Here is an 11,553-nt window from a genome sequence, read left to right on the forward strand (position 1 = left end):
TTATTAAAAGATTGAGGCTGGGTGTGGTGGCTCATGCCTGGAATCCTAGCACTTTGGAAGGCTGAGGTGGGAGGATCACTTGGGCCAGAAGTTTGTGACCAGCCAGAGCAACATAGAGAAGACCCTATCTTTATAAAAAATAGAAAAATTAGCCAGGTGTGGTGGCAGGCACCTGTAGTCCTAGCCTACTTGGGAGACTGAGGCGGGAGAATCACTTGAGCCCAGGAGTTGAGGTTGCAGTGACCTATGATGATGGCACTACATTCTAGCCTAAGCAACAGCAAAGACCCTGTCTCTAAAAAAGAAAAAGAAAAGAAAAGAAAAAAAAAAAAGAAAAGAAAAGAAAAGATGGAGCATGAAAAGATTCGCGCTTTATATTGGTTCAAGGAAGTAGGATTTACAAAATGTTAAGATGTTTTTTTTCTGACATGGGTATATTTGAATTTAAAAACATTTAAGCTGTGCCCTGGGAAGAGGAATGTTCGAGAAGGAACATGATGAAAAGAGGACTTTAAAAAGTTGCTGTGGAAGACTCAGAACTGGGAATGTAGAAAAGAAATTAGTGAAACACCAAGAAAGAAACAAGATATTTTTATATACATTTGTAAATTTTTATTTCCACAAGCATTGATGAAAATAATGCAGGGGTAGGCAAACAAATGGTCCTCAGGCCAGATCCTTTAAGTTTTATGTTTTCATATGGCCCATGAGCTAAGAATGATTTCAACAGTTTTTAATGGGGAAAAAATAGAAAGAAGCATAATAGTTCATGACATATTAAAATTATATGAAATTAAAATGTCAGTATTCATAAATTTTTACTGGGATAGAGCCACATCCATTTGTTTATGTATTGTCTTTTTAATATCTGTAGCTGCTCTTATGCTTCAGAGTTGAGTAGTTGTGACAGAGACCATGTGGACCATAAAGTAAAATGTTCACTTTCTGGCACTTTACAGGACATGCGTACTGTCCATAGAAATAAAGGATTGTATGCAGTATGTTAGAATGAACAGTATACAGTTTTTTATAAGACTATAAATATTTGCCCTTAATACATGTGTTTTCTGTGTTCTTATATTTGCTTGTGAGGAACAAATGCTTTTTCTAGTGAGTTTTATTATTTCTCCAAGATATCAAAATAATAAATATTACTTTTTTTTTTTTTTTTTTTGCTTGACAGTGCCCCCTTTTGGTAGGGGGTGTTCTTACTCTGGCTCCATAGGTATATTCTGGCTCCATAAGATATTCAAATATCTCGTTTCTTTCTTGGTGTTTCACTAATTTCTTTTCTACATTCCCAGTTCTGAGTCTTCCACAGCAACTTTTTAAGTCCTTCCTCTTTTCATCATGTTCCTTCTCGAAGTACATTAGGATTTAAAAAAAAATAGAACTCAGTCAAACTTTCTCTTCTAAGTTTGTGGGGGCTATGTTGCTCCCTCTTCCTTAGAACATAGAAGTTTACATTGCTTGAACATCAGAAGAACTGTTTACTTATGTTTGGAAAAGTTTGAGAACTTAGATTTAGACAGACAAATTTTGCCGCATTTGAGCACATTGAGATAGGGAGTCTTTCTTGAAAGCATTAGGACTTCTAAAACTTGTAAATTGAGCATTTTAAGATGCATTAAGATGATCATATTCTAGACTTGTTTTTTAAAACATTGATTTTTCTTTCTCTTGGCCTCAGGGCCAGTACCTTCTGTCCTTGCCCTGTTATGCCTAGTAGAAGTGTGGAAGTTGGGAAAATAACTGGGAACTCTCATAGATTTTTATATGAAAAGCTAGAATAACCCATGGTATACGATTTACTTGGATGTAGGGAGTAGTGTATGGATAAGAATTCAAACTTGTAATCCCTTTTTCCTGATTCTTTTTTCCCTCTTCCTGTCAGCTTCACATGCTTAAGATAGAAAAATTAGAGATTTTAAAATGTAAGAGTGAAAGAAATTACTGGGTTTAACAAAGGTATAAAAGTCATAGTTCAAAATAAATGTTTTTATTTTCTTATCTTCCTTCCCTTCCTAAATAATTGAGTCTGAACCAGGAGCATATTGTTCCTCATTAATTTCTGTGAAAAAACAAGGGTAGTAATTACTGATCAAACATTTGATTTATTCTGAATGGCCACTAGCTTCTAACTAAAAATGTGATTCCCCCAACCCCCTATCTATTTATTAGATTTTCTTGTTCTTTATCATATCTAAGCAGTAATATGGTTGATATTTTCCTTTACTTCATTGTGGTTCCATTCATGTTATAAGGGTTACTCTACGCAGAACTTTTTTGACTATATCAGTTATGTATTTTTCCTCAATTACTAGAACTATAATCTCTATCTAGCATGTAATATTTTGCTATTAATCCATTGCTTCTGTCTACTAGTCCCCCCCCCTTTGTTTTAGGTAAAATTTAGGTAAAACTGTTAAATCCTAGTAAAGACTGATTTGCGTATACTATGAAACACCACTTATGTCTTAGTTATTTTCTATTTTGAGTTTCTGTCTAAGAATACTCCTTGTGCTGTAGAAATACTCAGGAGAAACTACTTTAAATGACTACTATTTAATAACTTGCTTGTCTTAAGATTTTATAATAGAGATGGTAGTTTGGCCTCCTAACATCCAGAAATTAGTGATCTAAGAGCAAAATATTTAACTTAATTCTAGAAGATTACAGTAGTCCCCCCTTACATGCTGTTTCGCTTTCTGCGGTTTCAGTTGATGGTGGTCAACTGGGAACTGAAACTGCAGAATATTAAATGGAAAATCCCAGAAATAAACAATTCGTAAGTTTCAGATTTCATGCTGTTCTGAGTAATGTGATGAAATCTCACGCTGTCCCGCTGTGTCCCACCCAGGACATGAGTCAGCCCTTTTCCAGTATATCCGCACTGGATATGCTGCCCACCTCTTAGTTGCTTTGTAGGTGTGTATGTTATCCCATCAGCTATCATTGTCTTGCAGTGCTTTTGTTCAAGTAACCCTTATTTAACTTAATAATGGCCACAAAGCACAAGAGTGGTAATGCTGGCATATTGTTATAATTGTTCTGTTTTATTATTAATTATTGTTATTAATCTCTTACTATGCCTAATTTATAAATTAAACTTTATCGTAGGTATAAATATATACAGGAAAAAACAGTATATATAGGATTTGGTACTATGCCAGTTACAGTGGGTCGTCTTGGAATGTATCCCCCACAAATAAGGGGGAGTTACTATATTCATATGTAAGAAGAGTTCAGCTTTTTAGGAAATCTTTTCCTATTGGAACCCTTGGCATACTCTTTGAGATAAATTATTCTAAAGCTTCTATATAAGTAAAAGCAGTTAATTTTTTTCACTGCCACCACCACTATTCCCAACCATTCAGAATTATATAAAATGTTAAAATTAAGAAAAGGAAGAATAGAAAGTATTGAATAAAAATGAAGCATTTTTAGTTCCATATTGTATAATAAATAAGGGAGGGAAAGATAAAGGCAGAAATCAGTAAGTGAGAAGAAAGAAATGAGTAGTAGAACAAAAAGATGAGAAAGAAAGCTATTCTTGTCACATTCTACTGCTGATGTAAGCCATGGAATAATTCACCATTCTTGAAAATATTCTTAAGATCATAAGTGATTTCCAGGTCATGAAGTCCAGTGGGCATTTTTTCAGATCTTTTCTTATTTGACCTCTTGGCAGTAATTGACACTCTTGGCCACTGTCTCTTGAAACTTTCCCCTCCCTGGAAGCTGTGAAATTATGTTCTCTTGGTTTTCTTCTTATCTCTCTAGTAACTCCTGGCTTTGTCTCCTTCGTTGTCCTTGGGCATCAGAGTTTGTGAAGGCTCAGTGGTAGGCTTCCGTTTCTTTTTATTCTGCAACTTAGCAAGTATATTTATCCCCATGGCCTCAGTTACTGTTTTCTAATGCTACACACCATCTTCTAGTGTCCTGCATTTCAGTGAATAGCATCATCTTATTCATTCCAGTTGTCTAAGCCAGAGACCTAGGAGTAATTCCCAACACCCTCTTTTCTTCACTCCCCAAATTCTTCTATACCAAGGCTTGTCTGTTTTCTTTTAATAACTCTCAAATTTATATTCCCGGCTTTCCTAGTCTAAGTAGTCATCTTCTCCCCCTTGCAGCACAGTAGTAGTCCTCCATAACCCTTCTTTAATTTGTTTTGGTTTTACATTGAGGCTTGGGTAGGGTATCTTTTGAAAATACAAATCCAATCATGTCATTCCCTTGCTTAAAATTGTTTCCCACTGCTCTTAGGATAAAGACTAACAACCCCCAGGCCTACTTCTCTAATCTTCCTTATTCTCCCTCTCTGCACTTGAGCCACCCAGACCTTTGTTCATTCATATTCTCACAGGTGCTGTAGTATGACCTTACACATCTCTCTCTGCCTAGTCATTTCCCATTTCATTCTTCATCTCAACACAAAGACAGTTTCCATAGAAAAACTGCTTCTTGATATATGGTCTCATACTAGTCTGTTCTTTTCCTTTATGGCATTTATCATAATTTGTCATTATGTATCTTTGTGATGAGACTTAAAACTCCCAAGAGGGATGGGACCTTGTCTGTTTTATTCACTGCTGTATCCCTGGCACCTGGCACATTGTAGGCAGTTCATAAATAGTGGTTAAATGACTAGGATATGTCCTTTGTGTAGAGTCAAGGTATCCATCACTAGTCCATAAATTTTATTTTCAGGAAATCTTAGGGTGCAGCATAATCTGTTTAGGCCTCAAAGATGAAGATAACGTAATGTTTATCATTTGACACAGTTTAGGAACTTAAAGATCAGGTAAAATCAGCAAGTTTCTGAGCTGGACTTGAATCTGTTCATATTGGGAACTCCATTTTTACATGTCCTGAAATGTCTCCTAAAAGAAGAAGACATTGTGACTTAGAGATTTTGCTTTAATCTAGTGAACATTTCAGTGCTTACAATACGCCAGACATTTTGCAGACTTTCATTGGCTACCCTCCTTCATTTGTGTTTCTGTAGTAATGGAATTTAAAGTAATTTTAAGCCTAGATTTAGTTTTCAAGACCTCTGTTTTGCGTGAGTACATTATTTGCGTCTTTGAGTGTGATTCTTACTTTAAACAAAGCACTTTACAAATAAAATTAAAACATGAAAGTTTTTTTTATATAACTGTAATTAGGTAAATTAAAGAGAATGCTTTTTTTTTTTTAGGAGTCTTGCTCTGTTGCTGGGGCTAGAGTGGTGTGGTGTCAGGCTAGCTCACAGCAACCTCAAACTCCTGGGCTCGAGCAATCCTTCTGCCTCAGCCTCCTGAGTAACTGGGACTACGGGCATGCACCACCATGCCCGGCTAATTTTTTCTATATATTTTTAGTTGTCCAGCTAATTTCTTTCTATTTTTAGTAGAGATGGGATCTTACTGTTGCTCAGGCTGGTCTTGAACTCCTGACCTTGAGCAATGCTCCCTGCCTCAGCCTCCCAGAGTGCTAGGATTACAGGTGTTAGCCACCATACCCTGCCTAAAGAAAATACTTAATTATGCATGTTCAAGGTATTCAAATGCTATTGGAACAAGATTGGTGTCTCTAAGTTCTTCTCTTTCCCCAAGTTCTTCTGTTTTCCTTTGACTATAATGGTATACAAGCTTCTGGCATAAGCCTGATAAAGTTTAATAAGCACACATTATATGTGGAATACTTCCCAGGCATTTAGTGGTTTATAATAAATGTTGTAACTGATGAGATATAGCAAACATGAGTGAAAAAGATTTAACATTGATGAAGAAATTCAGTCCTTTTAAAAATAAATGTAATGTAACTGACCTCTGCGTTTGGATGCAGACGAGCTGTTCTAAGTTATGAAATGTAAGCTTATGAAAAACAACCATTTTTTTTTCTTACAGATGCTGTATCCCCTGTGACAGAATACATACCAGAGCTAAGGGAATAACCTGTGACCTACCCTTGCAACCTAGATAAATATAGAAATACTTGATAATTTAGTTATAAGAGTTTAAGGGATACTTTAGAAGTAAGAAGAGATATGACTTACAGCAGGGGAGAAATTTTGGTAGAGGGATTTGCAGCCTAAATGTTCCAAAGGGAACAAATATCAGTGGGAGTTAGGAGATGGTGGATGGGACTAAGTGCAAGTTTTAGCAAGCAGGTTTACTTGTCTGAGTGACAAAAAAGTGGTGATTAGTGGAAACGATGTTTGGAAACATAAGAGTTCTGACTTGATAAAATTATTATATTATTTTAATATAAATTTTAATATAAATTATTATATTATTATTATATTATATATTATTATCGCATATTATTAATGTGCGATATCAGAAATAATAAAGCTTTCTTCTGTTGGTCTTGTGAAAATAATAGTGGATGTGATATGTAGCAAAAATGCTTGGTGTTTTGACCTTGATTTATTTTTTAGGAGATTTTTGTTCTTATTATCATTAGTTAGTGTGGGGTTTTTTTAGCCTTTTAGTTTTTATAGTTAGTCTATTCATTCAGAGAATATAGAAAAATAACTCTGAATACTTACCATTAGTAAACATGTCAGGCTTTCAACAAAGCAATTTCTACAGTCAATCTGTGCCAGTGTCAGCCAGAATTACTTAAAGGTATGAACAGTACTGTTGACAGTTACCTTTATAAAGATAGTAAACATTAGGTTTTTACATGACCCTTACTTTGTTTAAAGGTGAAAGTCAAGATGTGTTACAAACCAATTTTTCTTGTCTTTTCTTTGAAATGATTTTAATTTAGCCTTTTGTAGGCCTTTGCCCTCTCTTCAGCCTTTTCCCTGAGTTAGTTTCCTTTGCATGGTCTTTCAGTAGTCTCATCCTTTTTTTCAGTCCTCACTAAACATAAAAAGGAAGTTATTCCTTCTTTCTAACCCTTTCTCTGAAATTAATTGTGCTAAATTATCAGCTTAGATTTCAAGCAGCCCTCATGCCAAAGGCATTTATTAAGTGTCCATATGTGCTTGTTACTATGCTGTGTTGTAGCAATAAAGCAGGAACACATGGCACTCACATCTATTAAGTGCTTTTGAAATGCCAGGTAACACTAATGCAAATCATATTTTCAAAGGCATTCATAGAAATAGTATTTTGCGCCCCCCCCCCCATTCCATCAAAGTTAAGGACCTTAAATCAGCAGTCCCCAACCTTTTTGGCACCAGAGACCAGTTTCATGGAATACAATTTTTCCATGGGGGGAAGGGGGTGTGGAATGGTTTGGGGATGATTCAAACACATTACATTTATTATGCAGTCAGACCTCTCTGCTAATGATAATCTGTATTTGCAGCTGCTCCCCAGCACTAGCATCACCGCCTAGGCTCCACCTCAGATCATCGGGTATTAGACTGTCACTAAGAACACACAACCCAGATCCCTTGTGCAGTTTATAGTAGGATTCGTGCTCCTATGAGAATCAAATGCTGTGTCTATGGCCATACCACCCTGAAGGCCCCTGATCTTGTCTGATCTCAGAAGCTAAGCAGGATCAGGCCTGGTTTGTACTTGGATGGGAGAATCTAATGCTGTGGCTGATCTGACAGGAGGCAGAACTCAGGTGGTGATGTGAACAATGGGGAGCCGCTGTAAATAAAATGAAGCTTCACGTGCTCACCACTCACCTCTTGCTGTGCGGCCAGGCTCCTAACAGGCCACAGCTGGTCCTGGTCTACCAGCCTGGGGGTTGGGAACTGCAGCCTTAAATTTTAAGATTTAAGCTTAAATTTTAAGCTTTAAGATTATATCCCCATAGGAGGAGGGTAGAGTGTTCAGTCTTTATTTGGGTCTGGTTTAGATGAAGAAATGTAAGTTATACAGTTCTCCAGAGGTCCATTTATATACCAGTCTTATTTAAAATGTACACAAAGCATTGGGAGTGGTAGCAAATGCCTGTGATTATCTGAGTAAGGAAAAATGGTAAAAGAACTATAGCATGAAAGTTTAAAATAAAGTGTTTTGGGGGAAAGAATCCAGTTTATACTTGTAGGATGATGATTTTCAAGCTATTACTAAAGAGAGAATTTAAAACTCATTGTCATTTATTTGAAGATAACAGATTGATGTACTATGGCCAAAAGACTAGTTCTGGATTTTAGGAGAAAGGTTATTAGAAACAGCAAGTGTTTTTCTGCTCTTGTACCAAAATGATCTCTATGCACTATATGTAGATTTATCTTAGTCTGTTTTTTATTTCTGTAACAGACCGACTGGATAACTTAAAAAGGAAAGAAATTTATTTCTCATGGTTCTAGAGGCTAGAAAGACCAAAAGCATGGTGGCAACCTCTGGTGAAGGCCTTCTTACTGTGTCATAACATGGCAGAGGACATCACATGGCCAGAGGGCAAAAGTGTGCATGTCAACTCCGGTCTCTCTTTCTATTCTTTATAAAGCCACCAGTCCCATCATGGGGGCCCCACTCTGATGACTATCTAAACCCAATTACCAGGCTGGGCGTGGTGGTTCACACCTCTAATCCTAGCACTCTGGGAGGCTGAGGCAGGAGGATCACTTGAGTTGAGTTTGAGACCAGCCTGAGCAAGAGTGAGACCCCGTCTCTATTAAAAATAGAAAGAAATTATCTGGACAACTAAAAATATAAAGAGAAAAAAATTAGCCAGGCATGTGGCATATGCCTGTAGTCCCAGCTAGTTGGGAGGCTGAGGCAGGAGGTCCCTTGAGCCCAAGAGTTTGAAGTTGCTGTGAGCTAGGCTGATGCCATGGCACTCTAGCCTGGACGACAAAGTGAGACTCTGTCTCAGAAATAAATAAATAAATAAAATCAATCCAATTAACTCCTAAGGGCCCCCACCTCTATCATATGAATTTGGGAATTAAGTTTCTGCCAATATGAAATTTGGGAGTGCATCAGTAAAGGAAAGTCCAGAAAATGGATAATTAAAGTCTAGAAAGACAAAATACTTGAAGGACTTCAATCTGGATTATTATAAGAATTTAGGATATTTTAGGAATTCATTCAACCAGTATTTTTTGAGGAGCAACTATGTATAGGCCATGTGATGGACTTACAGAATAATGCCCGTGTCAGGATACTAATTTGTGCAAACAACTATCTCACTAGTTTGTTTTTCTTATGCTCTTGTAAGAAAAACAAAAGAACAAAAAATACAAAACAAATAAAACCTTGAGACTACATATGATCTCATCATAAAATCTTGACTAGGTGGAGTAGATGCAGTATTTACCAGCATTTAGGAGGCAGGGGTTAAGAATGCAGTTCTATAATAAAACCAGACCATCAGAGTTTGAGTCCTGGTCCCCTGCCTCTCTGTATCCCTCTTGCCTCCTCTGTACATTGAGCTTTTTTTGAGGCTAATGTATGCAAAATGCTTAGAGCAAGTACTGGACTATGGAAAGGGCTCAATAAGTGGTAGCTATTAAGAGGAAGAATATCAGAACTTAAAGACATAGAGAACTGAATATTAGACAGATGAAAGATATTAGTACAACTATTCCACGGTTAACCAGGTGGACATATTAGGCAAATTTAATTGACAAAGTAAAGAACCTGTCCAGTGGAGATTTTGTATCCAAGAATACCTTTCAGTAGCATGTAAATGTTCTTGCTTTTAGAACCCTGGGATGTAATTATGCTGCTTGAGATTTATTTAAAGTTTTAAGAATTGTTTGAATAACAAAAGATTGGTCTGCTGAATGTGGAAGAGCATTCCGGTAATCAGAATTGAGGAGAGTTCAAGGCTGGAAAAGGAAGCACAGAAAAGGGGGTGTTAAGTAAGATTATATGGGTCTGGGACAGTGTTCTCAATTGAGGATAATTTTAATTTTCTTAATGATTCAGCTTTCTATCTGCTCTAAATAGTGTATGTCTTAAAGTTAATGTCCAAATATAATAAATGTTGGTATTTTTTTGTCTTAACTGAAAATTGGATGTTTCTAATCTGAAAAGCACCATAGAGAATATTTATAGCAACTTTTTCATTTCACAGATTGGTCAGTAATTTAAAAATCACAAAGGTTCTTAGTAATAGAATGAGAGCTAGAAGGCCAGCCCTCTGGCTTCAACTGTTTTTGCTCTCTGTTAGACCACCATGCATCTCCTGCTGTCCTGGCTTTTATGTAGTGAGAGTTTGCCATCTTCAATTAAATCGTTATGCCAAACTTGGGCTGTGTATTGCACTCTTTCCGTTGTTATTTGACAGAATAATAATGAGCAAGACTTAAAATCCATTTCTAGTTTATTTTTCAGTTATTTGAAAATATCCTACTGTACTCACATTGCCCTTCCTGTTGTTGAAACCACAAGGGGTTTTGGTCTAGGTCCAATTATTGAGACAACGATGTTTGCCAGGGGAAAAAGGAATTCTTAATACAACAGATGTCTTGGGAGTGTGAACTATAGCAAAATCTTAAGCCCCTCAGATGACTGAATGTACCCCATCTTGATCAGTGGGACCCCAGAAATACCCTAAAGCTGAGTTGCTGGCCATAAGGCTACCCAAGACAAAGCTTGAACCATACCTTCAGGTCCTCAATTTACCCAATAGATCTTGTGACCTGAGTATATATCTGGTGGCTTGTTTCTGATTAACAGACCTCCTTAACTTAAAACATTCCAAGCCTTTAGACAAAGCTTCATTTTTTTAACCAATTACAAATCAAAGAATCGTTAAATCTACCTGTAACCTATGATTCCCCTTCCCTCCCCACTTTGAGGCGTCCCAACTTTTCAGTCCAAACCAATATACATCTTTTGTGTATTGATTTATGGCTTTATGTGTAATTCCTGGCTCCTTAAAACGTATAAAACGAAACTGTAACCCAACCACAGCAAGACCACTTGCTTCTTGGACGTGGCTCCGGGCCATGTCCCTCATACTTCACTTGGAATAAACCTCTTTAAATTATTTTCCAGAGTTTTGATTCTTTTCTATTGACAGGAGGGTGGAAGAAGCTGCCTCAAATGGTTTCTCTGACCAATGGAGATCATGGGCTTTTAAAGGAGGAGCCATGTTCCTTGAGGCAGGTCATGGTGTGACTAACTAGGAGCTGTGTGCATTAAAATCCACCATTTGGGGGGAACTAGTATGCTCAGAAGGTCAAGTAGTTAGTTAAGGAAGGTGATTACATAGGGGTCATTGAATTTGTTCAGTAGGGCACTGCTCACATTCCCACGGTGAATGGTTCAAGAAACTTTTCAAAAAATAGATAATCTTTGATATAACCAAGATTTGATACATTTCAGCATAGGCAGTCTTCACCTTGCTATGTTCTGATGTGGAGGCAAAAATGGGAAACCCTGCTCTTATACAACACTGCCTTGTGAGGATTCTTTATTGTTATTTTATGTCAGTATTATGTGAATTTTGTCAATATTAGATTAAATTTTTCTTAAAAGGGACTTTTTAATGAAAATGGAGAATAACTTGATATTTTAATCTTATAAAATCTTCAATATCACCATAAACTCTAATACATACAATGGTAGACTTTTCACTTTAATATTATTCTTAGCCTTTTACTTTTAGAATTCTATTAGTGCCTTTCACAATAAATCT

At 36.6% G+C, this 11,553-nt stretch overlaps 1 protein-coding gene across 3 annotated transcripts in view; it reads left to right on the top strand.

Annotated features, from left to right (window-relative positions):
* POU2F1 (POU class 2 homeobox 1) overlaps nucleotides 1–11,553 on the top strand; it is a 164,690-nt gene that overhangs the window by 49,566 nt on the left and 103,571 nt on the right. The window lies entirely within an intron of this gene.

The sequence above is a fragment of the Microcebus murinus genome, chromosome 2, assembly GCF_040939455.1.
Source record: "Microcebus murinus isolate Inina chromosome 2, M.murinus_Inina_mat1.0, whole genome shotgun sequence".
NCBI classification, from domain to species: domain Eukaryota; kingdom Metazoa; phylum Chordata; class Mammalia; order Primates; family Cheirogaleidae; genus Microcebus; species Microcebus murinus.